The sequence below is a fragment of the Agelaius phoeniceus genome, chromosome 29, assembly GCF_051311805.1.
Source record: "Agelaius phoeniceus isolate bAgePho1 chromosome 29, bAgePho1.hap1, whole genome shotgun sequence".
Lineage (NCBI taxonomy): Eukaryota > Metazoa > Chordata > Aves > Passeriformes > Icteridae > Agelaius > Agelaius phoeniceus.
This window is the reverse complement of record NC_135293.1, coordinates 1,643,689-1,667,500: the sequence shown is the minus strand read 5'-3', so window position 1 is coordinate 1,667,500 and position 23,812 is coordinate 1,643,689. Positions and strand designations below refer to the sequence as shown.

The 23,812-nt window shown below is 49.7% G+C and overlaps 1 long non-coding RNA gene across 2 annotated transcripts in view; it reads right to left on the bottom strand.

Moving 5' to 3' along the window:
* Nucleotides 1–3,959, bottom strand: part of LOC143696156 (uncharacterized) — an 8,522-nt gene extending 4,563 nt beyond the window's left edge. The window contains exons 1-3 of one of the 2 annotated variants that reach the window (XR_013185567.1): nt 3,811–3,959; nt 2,629–2,741; nt 319–939 (exon numbers count right to left, since the gene is read on the bottom strand). This is a non-coding gene — a long non-coding RNA (uncharacterized LOC143696156). Of the gene's footprint in view, nt 1–318; nt 940–2,628; nt 2,742–3,810 lie in introns of those variants that run through there. The other variant, XR_013185566.1, reaches the window with a different exon arrangement.
* Between the last annotated feature and the right edge of the window lie 19,853 nt (nt 3,960–23,812).

Below are 23,812 nucleotides of genomic sequence, written 5' to 3'. Positions count from 1 at the left end.
CCACAGACTGGCACAAACTGCCACAGACTGCCACAAACTGTCACAGACTGCTACAGAATGCCACAGAGTGCCACAGACTGCCACAGACTGCTACAGAGTGCCACAGACTGCCACAGAATGCCACAAAATGCCACAGAATGCCACAAACTGCCACAGACTGCCACAGACTGCCACAGACTGTCACAGAGTGTCACAGACTGCCACAAACTGTCACAGAACCCCTCCCTGGGGCTCTGGGCCCTCTCAGCTCCCCCATCCCTGCCCACCCTCCCCAGCCCCGCTTCCCCCAGCGAGCAGCTCCAAATCAAAGCTGTGTGGAGCAAAGCTGCTCGGATCAATGAGCCACCGTGCCTGCTGCTCAGCCAAGCACGGCTACCAGGGCGTCTTTAGTGCTTTAGTGCTGCCTCAGAGGATCCTCAGAGCCAGGAGACCCAGGGAGGCTCATTAGAGGAGCAGCACTCGTGGCTGGGTGTGCAGAGCGGCTCCGCAGCCTCCTCCTCTGCAGGCAGCCCTGCCCCTGCTCTGATCTGGGATGCAGCCACGAGGCTCTCACGAATGAAACGCTGTTTAAAAGGGTTTTAATCAGAATTCCTCCAGCCAAGGCAGAGAACCCGCTGTCTTTGGCAGAAAGGACACGGAGGAATTAAGTGATGATGGGAGAAGTGATTTCAAAAAGCCTGACTGTATCTCCCTCTCTTGAGGTGGACCTGGAGCTTTTCACGAGGAGGAGAAACCCAGCCTGGCTGTGAGAACAAACGGAGATGAAGAGATGAAGATCCAGCCCCAGCCTCTGCCTCTGATGGAGTTTTTCCCATGGCAGCTTCTCCCTGCCTCGACTTCCCCAGCAATCCAAGCAGTTTCTGCTCCTCTTTCCTCCTCCCTTGCCTCCCTCTCGGAGTCAGGGAGTTTGCAGAGCTGGTTTTGATCTCGGCTCCACCACTGCAGAGGAAGCAAGGTGGGGAAGTCAGGATGGCAGGCAGGGAGCTGGCAGGAGCCCGGCAGAAATCAACCCCAGAGACGACACTTGAAGGAGCAATCCTGGTGTTTGTGGATTCCAGCTCCCCTTTGGCTCCTGGGGAACTCTGTAGGACCAAGGCTCAACTCAGGGCTGGATCCAACAGCACTGGCTGCATCAAAAACTCTGCTTCACCCAAAACGTGGCTCAGCTTCACACACAACAAGGGCCACTTTTAAATTACATTTTAAAAGGTGGTTTTTTTAAACTACACTCTGTCTGAGAGTAGTTAATTTGTCCAGAGCCTGATATTCTGATTTTCTTAGGGCAAGTATTAACCTTCTGTATTAACCCCAAACCCACCAGGCACAGAGCAACCCACCCCTGGTGCCCTGGGCAGGAGGGGGGTGAGGGCTCCCTGAAAATCATTCAAATCCCTGCAGAAATATTTGGGAGTGCAGATTTGGGAGTGCAGACCTGGAGTGCACAGCAGCCTGAGCAGGAGTGTGTTCAGAAAGAAAACAGATGGTTTATAGCCCAGAGAAACAGGCAAACACTGAGTGCAGGGGCTGGGGAAAGCCAGAAAAAGCCAGACTCGAGGATTGCTTGAATAACCTTAAAATACACTTGTTCTTTTCATTCATAAACTGCTATGAATTGGGGTTTTCCCTCTATTTCTCTGCCTATTCCCATCCCAAATGGAGGAGCAGGCTGGCCCCACTCTCTTTCCTGTGCTTTTCAGGGAAAGTTGGGTGCAGCCCTTACTGTCCTGCAAAAAAATCCCTTCCCCTCACACACCTGGGGGCTGCCAGAGCCCAGTTCTCCCAGTTCCCTCCCCAAACCCCTGAGCAGTGCTTTGCTGGACAGACATCATCCCCAGGAGGTTCCTGTCCATGGATTTAATTAAAATAAAATATCCCACGCCAACAGGAGCCTCGTTGTCTTTCAGGGTTGTCTCGATAATTATAAAATAAATTGCATTTCTATCGCTCCTTTCATCCCTGGATCTCCACGTGTTTTTACAAGCATTAATTAATTTAGCTCTCAAATAACCCTTCCCTCTGATGCCACATAAAAATTTAATAAACAGGTGCTGGGAGAGGCAGGGACCTGCTCTGGGACATGAGGATGGCCAGCACAGAGGGAAAGCCCCAAATGCTGGAACTTGGAAGAAATGAGAGTGTCAGAAAAGAGGGGAAAAGCTGCGAATTAGGGATCTGAGCATCCAGGGCCCCTCTGGGAGCCCAGAGCCCCCCATGGCTCTGTGCCAGGGTGGGAAATGCTGCCAGGGATGGGGGAAACCCAGGGTGGGAGTGGCAGAGCTGATGGAACTGTAACACATTTAGGGAAATCTCCAAATAGGAGATTTCTTTTCCTTTTTTCTTTTTTTTTTCCTTGTCTTTTTTTATTCCTTCTGTTTCCTTTTTTTTTTTTTTAGCTTTAAAGAATAACACTGCCTGTCTCAAGCTGTGGTAATGTATTCAGGCAACACAACTGAGTCAGAGCTAATTGAATTTAAAAGCAGGTATTACATCTGTGCCTTCGGAGTGAGTACATCCTGAAAATCACTTCAGTGATGAAGTGTTTTACCCAACTACTACTTAATCTTTTTACATAGAAAGCAGAATTAACCCCGCTGCGCAGCCTTCATTAAGGAAACCAAATGAAGTTACCTGGTGAGATTCAAATGTGCTCCAAGTGGTGAAACTTCAGCTGAAGTTTCTTAAATCCAAAGGGACTCTTCTTTCTTTTTTCCTCTCTTTTTTTCTTTTTTTGGTTAAAAGTCCTACAAAGTGGTTTAAAGCAGGTCAGTTATCTGGGTCCTGTTTTACTTTCAGTCATTAAATCTGAGAGGAAATCAGAAATAAGCACACCAGGCCCTGTGTGTGAATGTGACTGGGGAAATGGGTCAGCTTCCTGCCCAGAACCATCAGTACCTGCCCTCTTTTCCCCATTCCCACCCTGTCCAGACTGCCCCCCTCTCTCCAGCAGGATAAAATAAATAAAGGAGAAAGCAAGCCTTGAAGAAAGCTCCAGAAATAACCCGAGCCCCCTGTGCAGCAGCACTGAGCATCACCCAGAGCTCCCCCTGGGAAACAGGACAGGGCAGCAGCCCTAAAGCAGCAAGACATAGACCCTCTGTGGGCAGAGTGAAAGAACACAGCTCTTTGTAGAGAGAGAGAGGCATAAAATACAAATATATATATATTATATTTATATTTTATATTTTAATTTTAATTTTATATTATTGCATAAAATTAATTTATATTATAATTATATATACTATATATTATATAATATATATTATAATATATAATATATAATATATAATATACAATATGTTATATATTATATATGGTATATTATATGTTATATATTATATACTATACATTATATACTCTATACTATATATTATATATTATACATTATACATTATATTATATCTAGTTTATATTTTTATATTATTTATTAATATGCTTTATATACACATATAGGTGTATATAATATATATTATATATAATACATAAAAATATAACATATCTATTATATACAATAGATGTCTATATATATAATATATATATGTGTGTAACAGATTTATACACACACATATGTATATATTCAAGTGTGTATATATATATATATATATGTATATATATATACACATACAGATATTTTTACTTTACATTCTATTACTTTTCCCACTCGGTATATTACTTTATGCATATATATATATATATATATATATATATATATATATATCACACATATAAATATCCCTTGATACACTTGGCTGTTACTTTACACCAAGCAAAAGCCCAAAGCAATGAATTGAGCTCAGAGCTCGCTGCACCCACCTCACTCCCATCCTTGAGCTGCTGCAGGGTCCTGGGGGAGGAGAGGAGGCAGATTCTCCTTCTCTGGGCCAGAAAAGGAGCAGGGAAAGCAGCCCAAGGAGCCATCTGCAAAGCTATTCCAGCAAACCAACATTTCTGGCTGGCTGTGTTTATCCATCAGTTCCCAAGGCAGCCACGAGGGAGCTGGGAAAGCTGTGGGGATCCCCTGGATGCTTCATGAATTTCAAGCGCAGACAATTGATTTGCATCGGCAGGAATTTGCATGGGGAGGAAAAAAAAACCAAAAAAAAAAAGCTGGAAAAAAAAATACTAAAAAATGAGCTCTTCACCATTCATTAATTTTCTCTAAAATTCATTCATCCAATTAGGCAGCTGAAATGGTGCGTTGTAATTTGGATACCCTGTGACACACCATGACTATTGATGGCTCCTGATTCAAAGGGAACAGAAATGGAATAAATCTCAGGCTGTGGCCTCTTCAAAACCTAATTTCCTTCTAGTTCTGAACCAGGAAATCATCCAGAGAAATCAGGAGAGGTTCAGCCACATTTAGGTTGGGCATCAAGGAATGAAGGAGGTTCGTTGCTCACGGCTCTGAATTCGGGGGAATTTTCACTTTATGAAGCATTTCATCAGTTGTACCTGGTGGGTGTGGAACAGGGGCACCCACCCTTGTGTGCCCACCCCAGAGGGAATCTCCTGCACCACCAGGGCTGATAACTGGGGTCATTTTCAACCTCTGCACCTCAATGAGCCTCCAGAGGGGTTTTTTGGAACTGCCAAAGTCAGGACATGAGGTTTGTGCTGCAGAGGATTCAACTGCAATGAGCAGGGGGGGGTTTGTGTTGCCTCTTTGCCATTAAGATCAGCTGGCTGAGGTGGAGGGGTCCTTATCAGGGTGATGAGGGGTCCTTATCAGGGTGAGGAGGGGTCCTTATCAGGGTGAGGAGGGGTCCTTATCAGGGTGATGAGGGGTCCTTATCAGGGTGATAAAGCAGCGCCCTGGGGGCCCTGAGGATGCTCCCAGCCAGGTCTTCCCACTCCCTGTGGTTTTACCCATTTTGCAGAGAAGGAGAGTGAAGTGCAGAGTATGTTCAAGCTCTTCAAGGTAATTTTCAAGTTGAAAAGTTGCAATTCCAGAAAAAGAAATCTCGCTGAGGTCCTAAAACACGTGGCAATTATGTTTTCCCCAGTTTCTCTGAGTGACCTCGCTGGGATCAGGGACACTCCATCCACTTGTCCACAAAATGTGTTTAAGTGTCCCCATTTAACAGAGCTGAAGAGGGAAATCTGGGGCCAGGCTGTCATTTGGAGACTTTCCACAAACCTTCCACAAGATTTCCAATCACAGGCTGCGGGAGGGAGCTGAGAACTCCACATTGCCCCTAGGAGCACAAATCCCCAGGGCTGGGAGCAGGGTCCTGTCCCCCTGCAAGGAGCTCAGAGCATCAATAACACAGCAATAAATCCTGCAGGCAGCTGGATCCATCCTGGGAGGGAATATGGAGATGAATACAGAGATGTGTTTGGAGAGTTATGGGCAACTCATCACCATCACATGTGAGCACTTATTGAGTTCCCCAGGATTTAGGGGGAGATCCAGAGATGCACTTTAGGTGCTGCAGCTGAGGTAATGAGATGCCCAAAATTGGTGCTGGGAGGCTCAAGGACACATTCCCAGGGTGTTGGATGCAGAGATTTCCATGAGGGAAGTCTCCTTTCCCTGGCTGCACCAGAGGAAACGTTCCTGATGTTCCTCTGAAACCTTGGGGCTTTTAATCCAGGCTTTAAATCCACATCCTCATCTCTAGTCCAGCACCTTGGCTCCCAACACACACAGTGCCAAAACCCATATGTAATGTAATGTAATATAATATAATATAATATAATATAATATAATATAATATAATATAATATAATATAATATAATACAATATAATACAATATAACATAACATAACATAATATAATATAATATATAATTCTACAACGATATAACCCATGATTTGGGGAGGCACAGAAGCTTTATGCCCCCACCATCTCTTGTAAAATCATGGAATGGTTTCACAGAACTCACAGAGTTCACAGAACTCACAGAATGACCAGGATTCACTGGAAGACCTTTAAGATCATCCAGTCCAACCCAGCCCCAACATCTCAACTGAACCCTGGCACCCAGTGCCACATCCAGGCTTTGTTAAACTCACCCAGGGATGGGGACTCCACCTCCTCCCTGGGCAGAACATTCCAGAACTTTATCACCCTTCCTATAAGGAACTTTTCCCTAATATCCAACCTATATTTCCCTTGAAATTTGGGTTGGAAGGGATCTAAAAACAACCCAGCCCCACCCCTGCCATGGCAGGGACACCTCCCACTGTCCCAGGTGCTCCCAGCCCCTGTGTCCATCCTCAAAAGAGAATTAAACTGCATAAACACAGAGTTAAGGTCTGGAGGCGAAAGGGAAACTCCTGGTGCCAGGTTCTGTCATCACTGGGGGAAAAAAAAAGGTCCCCAGTCCCCAAAAGCCTCCCAGAAAAAAAAAAAAAAACAGGAAGAAGTAAATAAATTTCACTGAGCCTTTTAAAATGGTTTAATTGCCTTTGTGCTCTAATTGCTCCTGGTTTTACAGCCTCATTTCTTGTCATAAAATTAGTCCCACTTTTTATGCCTTTTTCCTTTTCTTCTGGTCTGTGATTATTATTTTTTAATTGCTTTGGTGTGTTGATCTCTCCCACGTCTCCCCCGGGAAGGGGAAGAGGGACCTGATTCTGTGTCTGCCGCCTGCACAGAGGATGCTGCAGCTACTGGGAGGAGATGGAGGCTCCCATTTTGGGGGGGAATTTCAACACTGATCCCTCCCAAACTGTCACAAACACCCAGAGCAGGGCTGGGCACAGGAACTCTGCATGCAGCCCCGAGAGGAGGAACAGTGCTTGGGAGCACAGCGACTTCTGGCAGGATTCTCTGGGGAAAGATTTCTTGCTGCAAACCATCAGGAACACAATAAATAAATAAATAAATAAATGAAATAAAATATAAAATATAAAATATAAAATATAAAATATAAAATATAAAATATAAAATATAAAATATAAAATATAAAAATATAATATATGATAATTAATATGTAATAATTAATAAATAATAATAAATAATTAATAATTAAAAAATAAAAGCACAGGAAGGAACCAGAGCACCTGAAAAAGACGAAAGCTGCGTCATCTGTAACCCTTTTAACAGCCCCCCTGTTTCAGGCAGCACCTCCCAGCACAGCCTCTGTCTGTCTGTCTGTCTGTCTGGGCTGATGTACAGCTGCAATAGGAAGCCGTGCCTGAAGTTTATTAAGGCTGGGTAATTCCTGTGTACTATTGATTCCATCTCTGCTGCTATCTTGCCCTGTCTGGACCTAAAAAGTGATTTAAAAACAAGGGAAAAAAACCCCATATAATCCTTTAAAAATTGCAAGTATTATGGGATGTGGGACGCTGCCATTTTGGATGCATTAGCAACACACTGCAAAGGAATGTGTCTGAGATACAAATCTAATTAAGGGGACTTTGATGATGTTGAGACTAAAAATGAGGGAGCACTTTGGGCTGAACCAAAACACGAAGTTGAATCTGAGCTTAGCTCCGCAAATTCCTGTCTCAGCGGTGGAAGGAAAATTGGATTTGCTTTGGCTTCCAGCCAGCCTTGCTTCATCCTGAACGAGCTCTCCACTGCCCAACCTCTCCCACGTCCTTGGAGTTACTCCCAGCTTGTGGCAGGAGCAGGAGTGAGCTCAGAGGAGCAGCTCTGCCCACCGAGATGCTCAGGGCTGGCGCGGCTCCACCTGGGCGCAGCTCCTGAGGCGTCAGAAATGCAGAGAAGCAAAACTTGAGTCCTCCTCCGGGGCTCCGAGGGGTTGCACGCATCTCCAGCCCAGCCCAGAGCTTCCCTGCTGCTCCTCCATGAGAGAGAACACAGCAGGAAGGGGCCATGTCCCACACGTGAGCCAGGCCCACACATGGCCCACACGTGAGCCAGGCCCACACATGGCCCACACGTGAGCCAGGCCCACACATGGCCCACACATGAGCCAGGCCCACATATGGCCCACACATGAGCCAGGCCCACACATGGCCCACACGTGAGGCAGGCCCACACATGGCCCACACGTGAGCCAGGCCCACACATGGCCCACACTTGTCCCAGGCCCACACATGGCCCACACGTGTCCCAGGCCCACACATGAGCCAGGCCCACACATGTCCCACACATGAGCCAGGCCCACACATGTCCCACACTTGTCCCAGGCCCACACGTCCCACACTTGTCCCAGGCCCACACATGGCCCACACATGAGCCAGGCCCACACATGAGCCAGGCCCACACATGTCCCACACATGAGCCAGGCCCACACACATCCCACACTTGTCCCAGGCCCACACATGTCCCACACATGTCCCAGGCCCACACATGTCCCACACATGTCCCACACTTGTCCCAGGCCCACACATGTCCCACACATGTCCCACACTTGTCCCACACTTGTCCCACACATGTCCCACACATGTCCCACACTTGTCCCAGGCCCACACATATCCCACACATGAGCCAGGCCCACACATGAGCCAGGCCCACACATGGCCCACACATGTCCCAGGCCCACACATGAGCCAGGCCCACACATGAGCCAGGCCCACACATGTCCCACACATGTCCCAGGCCCTCCCCAAGAGCAGCATTCCCAAGGGGACCAGGCTGGATCAGCAGCCTCGCGTCCTGGGCTCCAGGAAACAAAACTACAGCAGTGACAGAGCCAGTCAGACACAGATCCCAGCTGAACCCAAACCTTCCCAGACTTTGCAGAGAAGGAGAGTGAAGTGCCGAGTGTGTTCAAGCTTTTCAAGGTAATTTTCAAGCTGAATAAAGTTGCAATTCCAGAAAATAAATCTCACCGAGGTCCTAAAACACATGGAAATTATGTTTCCCCCAGTTTCTCTTAGTGACCTGGCTGGTCAGAGCTGGGGGATGCAGGATTTGGGTCAGGCCCATCTGTACCCAGCTCTCTCAGCCCCCTGCAGTGGCATTTAAAACATAATAATTGAGAAATCAAGATGTAGTCCTCTCCTTTAGCCCATTGTCCCTGTCAGCCACAGGCACAGCCTGCCCTGTCCAGCCCTCCCACAGCCCTCCCTGCTCTGCCATCACCACAAATGTTCTTATTCATCCCAATTTTCCATGGGGTTGGGTCACCTCCACCCCCTTACCAGGAAATCCAGGGCCATCAGCCACTGCAGAGCCACAGCACAAGGAGAATTTGTCCTGGCTGGACTGAAAAAAAAAAAAAAAAAGAAGTGAAGTAGAGCTGAAGGCTGCAAGATGAGTTGTGGGAATGAGAGTGCTTTGTGGGACATCATCCAATTCCTGCTGGACAAAATCCATCATCCCCTTGGTCCTCACCTGCCTCTGTGCCCAAAGACACCAAAGATGCCCAGAAGCCTCCAAGACCCCCAAAACTTTGTCCTACCAAGTTGGGGTGGAGGGGGACATTGAAGGGAAACCCCAAATGAGGTTGGTGAGGGCTGAGGAACACCTGGAAGAAAGGATGGGAAGCAGCAGGAGGGTTCCCTGTGGCTGCAGCCCATAACCTTGTGCTTGTCCCTGGTGTTTTCCAAACTTTTCCTGGAGAACATCTCTGCAGCACAACATCCCACCTTGCAGAAAGCCCAGGGGAAGGGACAAAGGAGCCTGAGCCTGCTCTGAATTCAGCTCCTGCCAGCACCTGGGGGCATTTAGAAAGGGGCCTTTAACTCTCACTGAGATACCCAGGGAACTGCTGAGCTTGTACTCAGAACTGAGAACTTGTAGGTTTGGGGGTGTTTTTGGTGCTGCAGTGTATTCACAGCATCCCCAGACAGTTTGGGCTGGCAGGAACCTTAAATTCCACTGTGTTCCACCCCTGCCATGGGCAGGGAGACTTTCCCTGGAGCAGGTCACTCCAACCCAGCCTGGAACACTCAGCATTGCAGGGAAGGGGTGGGCACAGGGCAGGAAATGACAAACTCCATCCCCAGTGCTCCATCAGCAGCCAGGCACCTCCCAAAGCAGCGAGGAGCAGCCCCACGGCTGTGACATTTGCGATGCATTAAGTTTAAACATTTTCAATAAAGAAAAACAATCCATTCAGACTTGCTTTATGATTCATAGTAATTGCAAATAGGAGCAGTTAATATAATTGTCCAGCTGAGACCAGCAGGCTGGGAACATGTAGCAGTGAGATGTACAATCAGGGAAGGTTGGGAGGGAATTTAAGTGCAGGTTAAGCAAATGCATTACTTTAATAACACACAGAGACAGCCCTTGTAGTTATAAAGAGGATAAAATAAATATTGTACCAGAAATCTACAGAATGGGAGGTTTTATCACCAAGGACTGCCCGCTCCCTATTTACTTTCAATTTAGATTTTACAAAAGCTGCACTTGCCATGTTTTTTATGTGTGGAAGACAATGACTTGAATTGACAAACGACCTTATTTCTCCATAAGTTTTGCAAGGGAGCCTCAGTTTCTCAAAGAAAAATTATCACCTCCCAGCAGTCATCCTGGAGACAGAAAAAAGCTTTTTTTTTTTTCTCTTTTTATTTTTTATTTCAGAAAGGGAGGACTATTATCCAAAGAGGAGATGGTGTTCCTGCTCCTCTCTGCCTTGGAGGTGAACCAAGCCCTTTGGCTTCCCCAAGCACAAAGGGAAGGGACCTGTTTCTCTGCAGTGGTTCTGTCCAGCTCTTGTGCACCACCCTACTTCAGCTTTCCCAATCCCGGAAATTGGAGTTTCCACCCTTTTAAATAATTAACTTGAGCTGGTTCAGTGTGAAGCAAGCAGAGAAGAGAGGAAAGAAGAAGCTATTGAAAGACATCATCTTCATCACCATTTATCCAGCTTAACCAGCCTCTCTCCAGAGAAGAGCTATGGTGCTTTATTAAAAGATATTTTTGAGGGCAACCCATTAAATTAAAGTATCTTGTTCACAGACTTAACGACACATAAACAGCCAAACAAAACAGAGCATGGGCTCATTAGAACCGTTTATAAAATATTAAGGGTCCTAAAAGGTAAATATGCACAGGCACCTTTCTCCTGGTGATGGAGGAGGATGAGGATGTTCAGGTTTGCTATCTGCAGTACAGAAAAGGAAATATTCTTGTCAAACTCCTTCTGCCTGGTGTCCTCTGTTGTTCTGGGCGTGGTGGATTAATGCAGTGCAATAATTCTGGGGTGCCAGTGCCTGGGTGTTGTCACCTCCCCAACCAGGTGAATATTCCAGCACCCCTCATCCAGGTGATGGGTTAAAAATGCAGGATAAGGCAGGCAAAAAATATCAATCCTCCTCAAAAAAAACCCACAAAAAACCAACAAAAAACCCAACCGAACTCCAACCCAAATGAATGGCATCTCTTTCAGGGCCCCCAGCACCATCTGTGACACCCCAAGCTGCAGGTGAACCCTCCTGTATCCAGAGGAATAAACACCAGGAGGAGGAGGAGGAGGAGGCAGGGAATGCAATTTTAAAGTCACAGAATTTAGCATAAGGAGGTAATGGGATTGCGGTGGCTTTCCAGTAAATGTCATTGCTGTAATTAGGAGAACAATTATTGTCAACCGGCAGAATTGTCCCCTATCTGTCATTTCAGCAGGAGCAGCCAGAGCCACAATTAAGCCCCGCACGGGTGGGGCGAGGTTCGAGCGCCGCTAATTGGGATCGGCCGGGGTGGAGCAGCCCCTGGCAGCGGGGACGGGGAATTAGGGACGGGAAATTGGGGACAGGGAGCTGGGGACAGGGAATTCGGGGATAAGGATCCGGGGACAGGGATCTGGGGGTCCCTCCCCACTGCTCCCGCCCCTCCATCTCCCCTCGGGAGGATGCTGCAGACAGAAACTTCATTTATTACAGCTCCAGCCCGATGTCCTGGGCTGGTACAGGGGAGAAATTTCACTTATTACAGCCCCATGTCCTGGGCTGGTACAGGGGAGAAATTGCACTTATTCCATCCTGATGTCCTGGGCTTGTACAGGGGAGAAATTTCATTTTTATTCCAGCCCCATGTCCTGGGCTGGTACAGGGAAGAAATTGCACTTATTCCATCCTGATGTCCTGGGCTTGTACAGGGAAGAAACTTCGTTTTTATTCCAGCCCCATGTCCTGGGCTGGTACAGAGGAGAAACTTCATTTATTACAGCACCAGCCCGATGTCCTGGGCTTGTACAGGGAAGACTTCAAGCAACTGCTTAACTCTGAAAAAAACCAAAGTGCTGAACTGATTTACAAATTGAAGAGCTGGGAGGTCAAACCTTCCTCCACCTGCAGCAGCAGGGAGCTGGAGCAGCTCCAGAAGGGGAGAGGGATGTCTTGGGGATGAGGCCAGGCCGGGATCTTGGATGGCATCTCCAGTTCATCCCCATGGAGGTGCAGCCAGCCCGGGATCTCGGATGGCATCTCCAGTTCATCCCCCTCCAGTTCATCCCCCTGGGGATGCAGGCAGCCCGGCACACTCCAGTTCTCTCCAGTTCATCCCCCTGGGGATGAGGCCAGCCCAGGATCTTGGATGGCATCTCCAGTTCATCCCCCTGGGGATGCAGCCAGCCCGGGATCTTGGATGGCATCTCCAGTTCATCCCCCTCCAGTTCATCCCCCTGGGGATGAGGCCAGCCCTGCACACTCCAGTTCTCTCCAGTTCATGCCCCTGGGGATGCAGCCAGCCCGGGATCCCGGACATTCTCTCCCGTCCATCCTCTCCTCTCACGGTCCAGGAGCCGAGGCTGCTGCAGCGCATCCGAGCCTCGGGGCCCCGATGGGTGGAAAAGCTCCTCGGAGGTTTGGAAAGGCCAAACTGCAGCCGTAGCCTGTTGTTGACAGCATCCACGTCCCCAGGGAGCTCTGATGTGCAGCTCGGCCCTGCCTTTCTCCTGCCCCGCGCTCCCAAATCCCCTCTCCCGCTGCACACCCGAGCTGCTGCAGCTCGGACAGGTCCCCACAGCCCTTCCCCGACTCCCTCCGGGTGTCACCACCAGCCAAGCCAAAATCGAAAAAGCCAGAAGTGTCCTGCATCCAAATTTCCCAACGTGGGTAGAGGAGAGAATTCTGCATTAAAGGGAAAAGGGATGCAGCGGAGGGAAGGAACAGGGAGGCAATTATTCCACTGAAAGCATTTGCAGCATCCTTGCAGCTCGTTGTGATTAACCGTGGCCAGAGTGCTATTAGCAGCCTGGGATGATGATTAACAAGCTCTCCTAATAGCTGTTTTTAAACCTGCTTAAAAAAAAAAAAATTAAAAAAAATTAAAAAAATAAAAAAGCTGGAGCAGAGCTGGAAGGGGGTGGGGAGACCGGGTGGTATCTCCAAGGAAACCAGAAACAAAATGGGCTTTGGCACATCGCAGAACCAGGCGGGCAATCAAAGATTACAAGCAGTTTTAATTTAAGGTTAATTATTGTTTACTCTCTGGAGCCCGCCCCATCCGGAAAGCAGCGGCAGCTCTGACCTTGAGCAGCTCCTGCTGGGGCCCTCGGGTCCCTTGCCCTGGATGGGCTCCGGCACCTCCCGGTGGGAGCAGGGATGGAGGCGCCACGCAGGGGGATGGTCAAAGGCACCGGCGGGAGGATCCTGCCCCAGCTGCGGCCTGAAAAGCTTCATTCAGCTTTATTGAACTGCTTGCCCCAACTGCAGGCACGGTTAATTAATTTTGGACTCCTATTGATTTCCCATTTGGAGGAATCACAGCGGCGCTTTCGCTCCGAGCCGGCCCCGTTTCTACTGGGGAAAATTCTGTGTAGAGGCACCTTCCCCTGGCCAGACCTTCTGCCCCCACCGAGGAGGAGGAGGAGGAGGAGGAGGAGGAGGAGGAGGAGGAGGAGGAGGAGGAGGAGGAGGAGGAGGAAGCCTCAGGCACGGGGCTTGCCCAGCCTGGGGCATCCTGCCAGGGGATGGAGCCTCGGGGTGCCAGGGGAGCTTCTCCTGATGAGGGATGGAGCCTGATGGGTGCCAGGGTTAGAGGAACTTCTCCTGATGAGGGATGGAGCCTGCAGATGCCAGGGTTTGGGGAGTTTCTCCTGCCCAGGGCCAGGGCTGAGCAGGCACCAGCTCCAGCTCCTCTTGGAGCTCCCCAGCTGGTGAACAAGGCTGGCTCCTCGCCCATGGAGAGAGGGGGCTCAGCACCCCGTGCTCACACATCCCCACCCCATCTCCACCCTCCTCAGCTCCCAAAGATGCCCAGGAGTCCAACTCAACCAGTGCAAAATGCTCCCAAAGATGCCCAGGAGTCCAACCCCACCAGTGCAAAATGCTCCACAAAATGCTCAGGAATCCAACCCAACCAGTGCAACCCCAGCTCCACAAAATGCCCAGGAGTCCAACCCCACCAGTGCAACCCCAGTTCTACAAAATGCTCAGGAATCCAACCCAACCAGTGCAAAATGCTCCACAAAATGCTCCACAAAATGCTCCACAAAATGCTCCTCCTCTCTGATTGCACCTCGCGCCTCCCCAGGCTGGATCCACGCTGCTTTCACACACCAAGGCAGACTGCAAGCATGGGACATTTCTCAAAGTCTGTCCTGGAAGATGCGTTTTACCCCAAGCCCCTGTTTTGAAGCTGCTGTGACAGTGCTGCTGAGGAGTGGCAGCTGAGATTAAGGAGGTGACAACTCCCCCGAGCTCTCCTCCCTTTGCTGGAGACAGACGCATTTAATTATGATAGAAAGGAGATCCTGGTGCGTGCTGCAAATGCTTAAGGTGATTTGAAGCGTGAAGCTGCATAAGGTTTGTGAGATTTGAGGTTTCCAATCTGTTTGGGCTTGTTTAGGCTGTTTCTGCTGTTTATTCCCTCTGTATTTTCAGATGTTCTCAAGCACATGGGGACTTCAAGGAGACAAGTCTGAAGAAATCGGTGCAGAAAGGTTTTGATAACTTAATTTTCCATTTGATGCCATCGCTGGGAGTGATGGGATCGTGGGGCTGGATGAGGAGATGGGTACCAAAGGAAGCATCACCTCTCTCCAGGAGCAGTTTCAGTCCCTCTCTGCAGGATTCCTCTCCCCTGTGATCATCACTTTGCTGATCCCTTTGCTTTGGATTTGCCAGGGGCTTTGTAACCCGCTGTGCACAGCACACAGGGGGTGGAGAGGGTTTCCCCACCATGCTGATCTCCCTTGGTGAGACCCAGGTGTCCTTTCCCTGCCACAAAATTTAGGATTGGTGCCGTGGCATCAGCAGGAGCACCAAGGACACCAATGGTCCTCCCAGGGCAGCCGAGAGGGGCAGCAGCAAAACCTCCCCTGGCCCTGCATCCTGAGACACAGAGACACAGAGAGAGCAGCTCCAAGGTCACTTTTCTGTCCCCTGGATCCCAGAGACCCAGGGCTGGCTGGGGACCAGCCCATGCCTCGTCCTTTTGCTCCCGATCCCAGCAGGAACTGACCCAAAGCAGATCCCAGAGCTTGATAAGAGCAGGTTTAAATCCTGCCTGCTTGGGAACGCCTCAGGCATTTGGAGAGTATAAAACAAATGGCTTTCCAGTGTTAATATTTACCTGGGAGATCAAATGATTAAACTATAATCTGCTCAGAACTTTTCTTCTACGTTGCCTTTGGAAATATCCATTTCCCCTCTGCAGCAACCCCCATGTCCTCCCATCCCAAGGAGACCTGTCCAGTGCACCAGAGAATTTCAAACCAGGAAAAGCATCCCCAAACTGCCCCATTTTCTGCCAAAAGTGAGGTTTTGGCTCCTGTGCCATCAGAGGATGCTCTGGAGCAGCGTGTGCCACCCCAAGGGTTTGGAGAAATCGCCCTCCTGCTGTCACAGTGAGATGGGATGGAGCCAGGAGGCCTCTCAGGGGCTTCCCCTAAAAGCTGCCCAAAATATCTGCAGAGTCCTTCAGCCACAATTGTCCCCCTTGCAGACTGAGGGATCCTCTGGCTCCAGTGCTCACTTTGTCACTGCTCCACCTTCTTTTCCAAAAGCTTCATTTAATTAAAGGCAAACCCTTGTGTTCACCCCACCCCTCCAGGTTTTAAAATACTCAGAGAAATATAATCAGATCTTCAGCATTTCTACAGATTCATTTCCTACAGGAGATGGGCTGTTTTCCCTACAGGATCATTTCTATGGACTCCCATTGGTTTTTATCCCCATTAAATATTACAAGCGTCTCTCAGGATTTCCTTCATAAGGACTTACCAGGGTTCCCAAGGGAGTAACTCACATCAGTCTAAGCTCTCTCCCTGCAGCTCCCAGAGCAGCCTGGAGTCCCTGCATGGGCTTTTTCTGGGAGATCTGACCCAGGCTGGTGAGCTGAGAGCAGCCACACAGCCTGGCTTTGCCTGAGCTGGGTGTTTGGGCCCTGCCAGTGAGTGTTGATGAAGGTGCAAAGCTGAATATTTCCTCTGATGAAAAACAAATCTCAATTTTCAAGCAAAAAAATAAGTTGTCATGTGTATAAATGTGATGGTGTTCACAGGGGTTTGAGGATGAGGGAAGAGATGAGGATCTGACTCCATGTTTCAGAAGGCTTGATTTATTATTTTATGATATATATTACATTAAAACTATACTAAAAGAATAGAAGAAAGGATTTCATCAGAAGGCTGGCTAAGAATAGAATAGCAAAAAATGATAACAAAGGTTTGTGTCTGGGACAGAGAGTCCGAGCCAGCTGGGCTGTGATTGGCCATTAATTAGAAACAACCACATGAGGCCAATCCCAGATCCACCTGTTGCATTCCACAGCAGCAGATAACCATTGTTTGCATTTTGTTCCTGAGGCCTCTCAGCTTCTCAGGAGGAAAAAATCCCAAGGAAAGGATTTTCCATAAAAGTTGTCTGTGACATTTAAATGCCAGATTTGGGCCAGACCAAACACCTAAAACCTGTGGCCATAACTGGTCATGGTGGCCATGACTGGTGGCCATAACACGGTGTCCCTGTGCTGTGAGCAGGTCAGAGGCTCCTGCAGGTGTGGCCATGCCCTGGATCACTGCATCACCCCCCTGGACACCCCAGGGCAGCCTGGAGCCCTCAGGAGGGCTCAGGAAGAGAAAATTGGACCCTGCAAGGGGGAGCTGGACAGGAAAGGCTTGGTCAGGGTGTCACTGGATATTTCGTCTTTTGGAGGGGGTTATTTTCCCCCTCTCAAGCTCTCAAAGCAAGGAGCACAGCCCAAACTGTAGCAGCTCAGTGGTCAAGGTGGATGCTCCTCTGCACTGAGGAAAGTGGAAAAAATGGGGGAGGGAAAATCTGCAATTTTGGTAAATGCACTCACAACAGGGTCTGTTTGAGGCCTGGGGACACAGAGGCGTGGGGAACAGGGGTGTCCCACCCCTGGTGTGAGCGTGTCCCCAGCCAGGAGCAGCTCCTCAGCAGCTCCCAGGAGATGAAACAGCGTGGGCAGCCAGGTGGAAGGATGCCTTGGCTTTGGAGGTGTGCAGGATTTGTTTGTTTGGGGATTTAAGCAGCAGTTTTGCATCCCTGGTTGCCATGGCAGCACAGGCACTGCCTTGAGCAAGGCCAGCAGTGGCCACACCCAGCCAGAGCCCAAAAGTGCAGCCCCAAAACTGCAGAGAGGCTCTGAGAGAGCAACCCCAGGGCCCTGGGCTGGGCTGGGAGCCTGCCTGGGACAGGGGACACCCCAGCCCCACCCAGGAGCTCCAACACAGCTGCCAGAGCTCCTGGGCCACTGCTTCTCGCTGAGGTGTGGGGGCACAGCTTGGACTCGACGGTCTTAGAGTCTTAGAGGCCTCTTCCAACCTCATTGTTCTGGGATTCTGGGATTCCAGGGAGGAGGGCTCTGCTCACCATCTCCCAGGAGGTTCTTGGCCTCCCCTTTCCAGAAGGTTCTTGGCCATCATTTTCCAGGTTGTTTTCGGCCATCATTTTCCAGGAGGTTCTTGGCCATCACTTTCCAGAAGGTTCTTAACTACCTTTCCAGAAGGTTCTTGGCCACCCCTTTTGAGGAGGTTCTGGGCCACCCCTTTCCAGAAGGTTCTTGGCCATCATTTTCAAGGTTGTTTTCGGCCATCGTTTTCCAGAAGGTTCTTGGCCATCACTTTCCAGAAGGTTCTTGGCCAGCTTTTTCCAGAAGGTTCTTTGCCTCCCCTTTCCAGAAGCTTCTTGGCCATCACTTTCCAGAAGGTTCTTGGCCTCCTTCTTATCCATCACTTTCCAGAAGGTTCTTGGCCATCCCTTTCCAGAAGGTTCTTAACTACCTTTCCAGAAGGTTTTTGGCCACCCCTTTTGAGGAGGTTCTGGGCCACCCCTTTCCAGAAGGTTCTTGGCCATCATTTTCCAGAAGGTTCTTGGCCATCACTTTCCAGGATGTTCTTTGCCACCCCTTTCCAGAAGGTTCTTGGCCAACACTTTCCAGAAGATTCTTGGCCTCCTTCTTATCCATCACTTTCTAGAAGGTTCTTGGCCACCCCTTTCCAGAAGGTTCTTGGCCACCCCTTTTGAGGAGGTTCTTGGCCATCAGAAGGTTGGCCAGGAACCTTTCCAGAAGGTTCTTGGCAGGCAGGGAGGGCTGCAGACCCAACCTCCACACCTCCAGCACATTCCTGGTTCTTTTTGCCCCAGCACAGCTCCCAGGGCCTCTGCTCCCACCCCAAACCCTGCTGTGCCCCTCCCTGCTGCCTGGAGTGCTTCTCTTTATTGTCCTGTAATTTTATCTGGTTAGAGAAGCACTGGGCAGTGTTTACTTTTGTTTTACTTCTGTGGCGCTTTTAATTCTAAACTCTCTTCATCTGGGCAGCACTTTATCAGCCACGGGAAGCTGAAGGAAGCTATCTTTCATCCTTATCAAAATTCCTCTCCTTTCATTATCTCCAGTACTGCTACAAAGCATCAAAAGGGCATCTTTGTTCTTGCAATCTAATATAATTCCAAATACAGCAATTCGAGCCTTTTGAGGAAGTTCTGGGCACAAGCACACGTCCAGTACCTCCCTCAGTGCCCCAGAAATGCTCCCACAGGGGCCCTGCAGCTGCTTGGGCTCAGCAAAGCATCCCCACACTGCCCCATTTTGTTTCAAGGGGTGCAGAGTGGGGGGAAATGACATTTTTGGGGCTGAGGATGAGGATGGGGATGAGGCAGTGGAGGAAAAGGACATTTTTAGGGCTGAGGATGAGGATGGGGATGAGGCAGTGGAGGAAAATGACATTTTTAGGGCTGAGGATGAGGATGGGGATGAGGCAGTGGAGGAAAATGACATTTTTAGGGCTGAGGATGAGGATGGGGATGAGGCAGTGGAGGAAAAGGACATTTTTGGGGCTGAGGATGAGGATGGGGATGAGGCAGTGGAGGAAAATGACATTTTTGGGGCTGAGGATGAGGATGGGGATGAGGCAGTGGAGGAAAAGGACATTTTTAGGGCTGAGGATGAGGATGGGGAGGTCTCGAGCATGGTGTGGCCTTGGGGGGGACACGGGCAGTGCCGTCCCTGCCGATGTGCTCAGCTGGAAGGGCTGCTCCCCCTCCAGATGCCAGGAGAGGATCCAGATGTTTCCTCCTTTGTGCCTGCCCTGTGAAGGGCTGTGCAGGGCCCAGGGGGGCCTGAGGAGCTGCTGGTGGCATCTGGCCACGGGCAGGAGGTGGCAGAGGTGACAGGGGTGGACAGAGTGGCCAAGAGAGGCGAAAGCAAAGCCAGGGGGAGCTTCTGCCCGGGGGCATTTCCTGGGATCACTGGGGAGCTTTGGGGGGAGTCTGGCTTGAAATCCTCCCTGCTGGGGCAGCCAGGAGCCCTGGCCCTCACAGCCTCACCCTCCCCAAGCCCCAGCCAGGAAGAAAACCCAAGTTTTGCTCAGCCAGCAAGCCCTGAGAGCCAGTGCAGGGGTTCCTCCCCACCTCAGAGCCCCACATGTGTTTCTAAGAGCTCAGGAAAATGCATCCTCACACTGTCCCAGCCCAGATCCCTGGGCAGAGCAGATCCTGGAGCTCAGGGATGGCACAGGCACCCACCTTCCCCTTCCACACCCCCCTGAGCCCTCCCCTGGCTCACCCACATCTCACTGATAACCAGGTGTGAAGGTGGAAAAGCTTTTTACAGCTCCTGGAATTAAGGAACACGAGGGGGCTTCGATGGGTTTTGGGATAAATTGCCCATGAAAGTGCTGGGGAAAAACTATCTAGGGAAAAAAATAAAAAAAAAAAAAACAGAGAGAAAGAGGGTGAGATAATGATATATCTAGGAAGTAGGGAAGAGGAGAGATCAGGAAGCAACTGGCTGATTGTTCCATGAGCACCTCTTAAAAGCAAACACAATAGACATGAGCAGTTTTTAAAATGACAGACAATACAATGGGAGATAATATATTTAAAACCCATATCAGTTGTTAACAGACCATAAAAACGCCGGTACATTAATCTGTGCTGTCTGTCACACACTCATGAAGCAGCTGTGTTATTTTATAGTATCATTCCTGCGGGCTCCTCTGACACTTCCACAAATACATCTCAATTTATTTGGGTAAGAACAAATAGAAATATTGAATTCTTCTCACTCTGCCTCTGCTGCTCCTCTATTCCAGCCCCCCAGCCCTGACAACCTGTGGGAGGCACTCGGTACAGATTTGACAGTGAATTTTACCTGCCCAAGTTTAATTTAAGGTTAAGGTTTAACAGAAAGGTTTAATAGAAATGCTCCCACAGAGTCACAGGAGATGCTCCCAGCCCTTCCCTGTCCCTGTCCCTGTCCCAGGCCAGGAGAGAGGGCAGCTCTGCTCCCACACCACCACCAGCAGAGGTTTAACATGAATTATTGCAGGCAGTGGCACGTGGTTGGTTCAAAGCTCCACTCAGGCTTTGGTGTGGGCCCTTCAAAGGAGGAATTTCGGGCTGGGATCCCACGGGAGGCTGAGAGGAGCAGCTCAGGAGGCTGCCAAGTGTCTAATGAGGGTGGAAGGAGGGCAGGAGCCAGCCTGGGGAAAAGCAGGCAGGGCTGCAAAGGGCTGGCGCTGGGGAAGCTGGGGGGGCTCTCTCTAATGCTGAACCCAGAGCTTTGATCTCTGTGAGGGCAGGGGCGCTGGGCCCACCCAGCCTGGACCCCAAACCCCGGGCCAGGGCCCTGGGAACCTGTGGGCACCTCCAGCAGCAGCAAAAGGAGCACAAACCTCTGCACTGGCAGGGAAGGAGAGCGCCCAGGCTGCAGCTCCACACGTGAGGGCTACCTGGGACTCATCAGCTCCCATCTGGATGTGGCCCCATCAGGAGATCACTGGGCAGATCTCCATCACTGCCCTGGGAGAGGGAAAATCTTCTGCAAACAGATGGGTACAGAGACGGGAAAACAAAATTATTATTATTATTATTATTATTATTATTATTATTATTATTATTATTATCATCATCATCATCATCATCATCATCATCATCATCATTATTATATTTTAAATTTTAATTTAAATTTTATTTTTATTTTCATTTATATATTTTTTTATTTTTATTTTATTTTTATTTTTATTTTTATTTTTATTTTTACTTTTATTTTTATTTTTATTTTATTTATTTATTTATTTTTATTATTATCATCATCATTATCATCATGAAGAAAGAAAGAAAGAAAGAAAGAAAGAAAGAAAGAAAGAAAGAAAGAAAGAAAGAAAGAAAGAAAGAAAGAAAGAAAGAAAGAAAGAAAGAAAGAAAGAAAGAAAGAAAGAAAGAAAGAAAGAAAGAAAGAAAGAAAGAAAGAAAGAAAGAAAGAAAGAAAGAAAGAAAGAAAGAAAGAAAGAAAGAAAGGAAGAAAGGAAGGAAGGAAATAAAAACTAGAAAAGCAGAAGGCAGAGCTGGGATCAGGCTGTGGGGAAGCAGCACGGATCAAATCTCACTCTGCAGGGCTGGCAGCACTGAGATCTTCACAGATTATTGAAGGGATGTGGGGCTGGGCTGGCCCAAATCACTTTGCCATGGTCAGAGAGGCCAAGCACACTTTGGGGCAGGAATTGGCAGTTTGGTGATGCAGGTACAGATCTCTGCCCACGTGTGCAGGACTCATCTCCCCACGGTGCCATCCTCCCAGCTCGTTAGAAGAAAACAATTACTATGCAAATCTTAATGAATCAAGGCCACAACCCACAACTGGGAACATAAATATCAAAGTGCAGCCTTCGATTGAAGGCAGAGGAAGAACTGTAATTAATTCCACCACAAACCAAGAGCCAGGCTGAGACTCACTGTGGGCAGGACAGGGATGGATGTGCCCAATCCCAAACTGGGACTCACAGGGATGGATGTGCCCAGTCCCAAACTGGGACTCACAGGGAGGGATGTGCCCAATCCCAAACTGGGACTCACAGGGATGGATGTGCCCAATCCCAAACTGGGACTCACGGGGATGGATGTGCCCAGTCCCAAACTGGGACTCACAGGGATGGATGTGCCCATGCCCAATCCCAAACTGGGGCTCACAGGGATGGATGTGCCCATGCCCAGTCCCAAACTAGGACTCACAGGGATGGATGTGCCCATGCCCAGTTCCAAACTGGGACTCACAGGGATGGATGTGCCTGTGCCCAGTCCCAAACTGGGGCTCACAGGGATGGATGTGCCCATGTCCAATCCCAAACTGGGGCTCACAGGGATGGATGTGCCCATGTCCAATCCCAAACTGGGACTCACAGAGATGGATGTGCCTGTGCCCAATCCCAAACTGGGACTCACAGAGATGGATGTGCCTGTGCCCAATCCCAAACTGGGACTCACAGGGATGGATGTGCCCGTGCCCAGTCCCAAACTGGGACTCACAGGGATGGATGTGCCCATGTCCAATCCCAAACTGGGACTCACAGGGATGGATGTGCCCATGTCCAATCCCAAACTGGGACTCACAGGGATGGATGTGCCCTTGCCCAATCTCAAACTGGGACTCACAGAGATGGATGTGCCCGTGCCCAATCCCAAACTGGGACTCACAGGGATGGATGTGCCCAGTCCCAAACTGGGGCTCACAGGGATGGATGTGCCCATGTCCAATCCCAAACTGGGACTCACAGGGATGGATGTGCCCAGTCCTAATCCCAAACTGGGACTCACAGGGATGGATGTGCCCAATCCCAAACTGGGGCTCACAGGGATGGATGTGCCCATGCCCAGTCCCAAACTGGGGCTCACAGGGATGGATGTGCCCATGTCCAGTCCCAAACTGGGACTCACAGGGATGGATGTGCCCGTGCCCAGTCCCAAACTGGGACTCACAGGGATGGATGTGCCCAATCCCAAACTGGGACTCACAGGGATGGATGTGCCCATGCCCAATCCCAAACTGGGGCTCACAGGGATGGATGTGCCCATGCCCAGTCCCAAACTAGGACTCACAGGGATGGATGTGCCCATGCCCAGTTCCAAACTGGGACTCACAGGGATGGATGTGCCTGTGCCCAGTCCCAAACTGGGGCTCACAGGGATGGATGTGCCCATGTCCAATCCCAAACTGGGGCTCACAGGGATGGATGTGCCCATGTCCAATCCCAAACTGGGACTCACAGAGATGGATGTGCCTGTGCCCAATCCCAAACTGGGACTCACAGAGATGGATGTGCCTGTGCCCAATCCCAAACTGGGACTCACAGGGATGGATGTGCCCGTGCCCAGTCCCAAACTGGGACTCACAGGGATGGATGTGCCCATGTCCAATCCCAAACTGGGACTCACAGGGATGGATGTGCCCATGTCCAATCCCAAACTGGGACTCACAGGGATGGATGTGCCCTTGCCCAATCTCAAACTGGGACTCACAGAGATGGATGTGCCCGTGCCCAATCCCAAACTGGGACTCACAGGGATGGATGTGCCCAGTCCCAAACTGGGGCTCACAGGGATGGATGTGCCCATGTCCAATCCCAAACTGGGACTCACAGGGATGGATGTGCCCAGTCCTAATCCCAAACTGGGACTCACAGGGATGGATGTGCCCAATCCCAAACTGGGGCTCACAGGGATGGATGTGCCCATGCCCAGTCCCAAACTGGGGCTCAC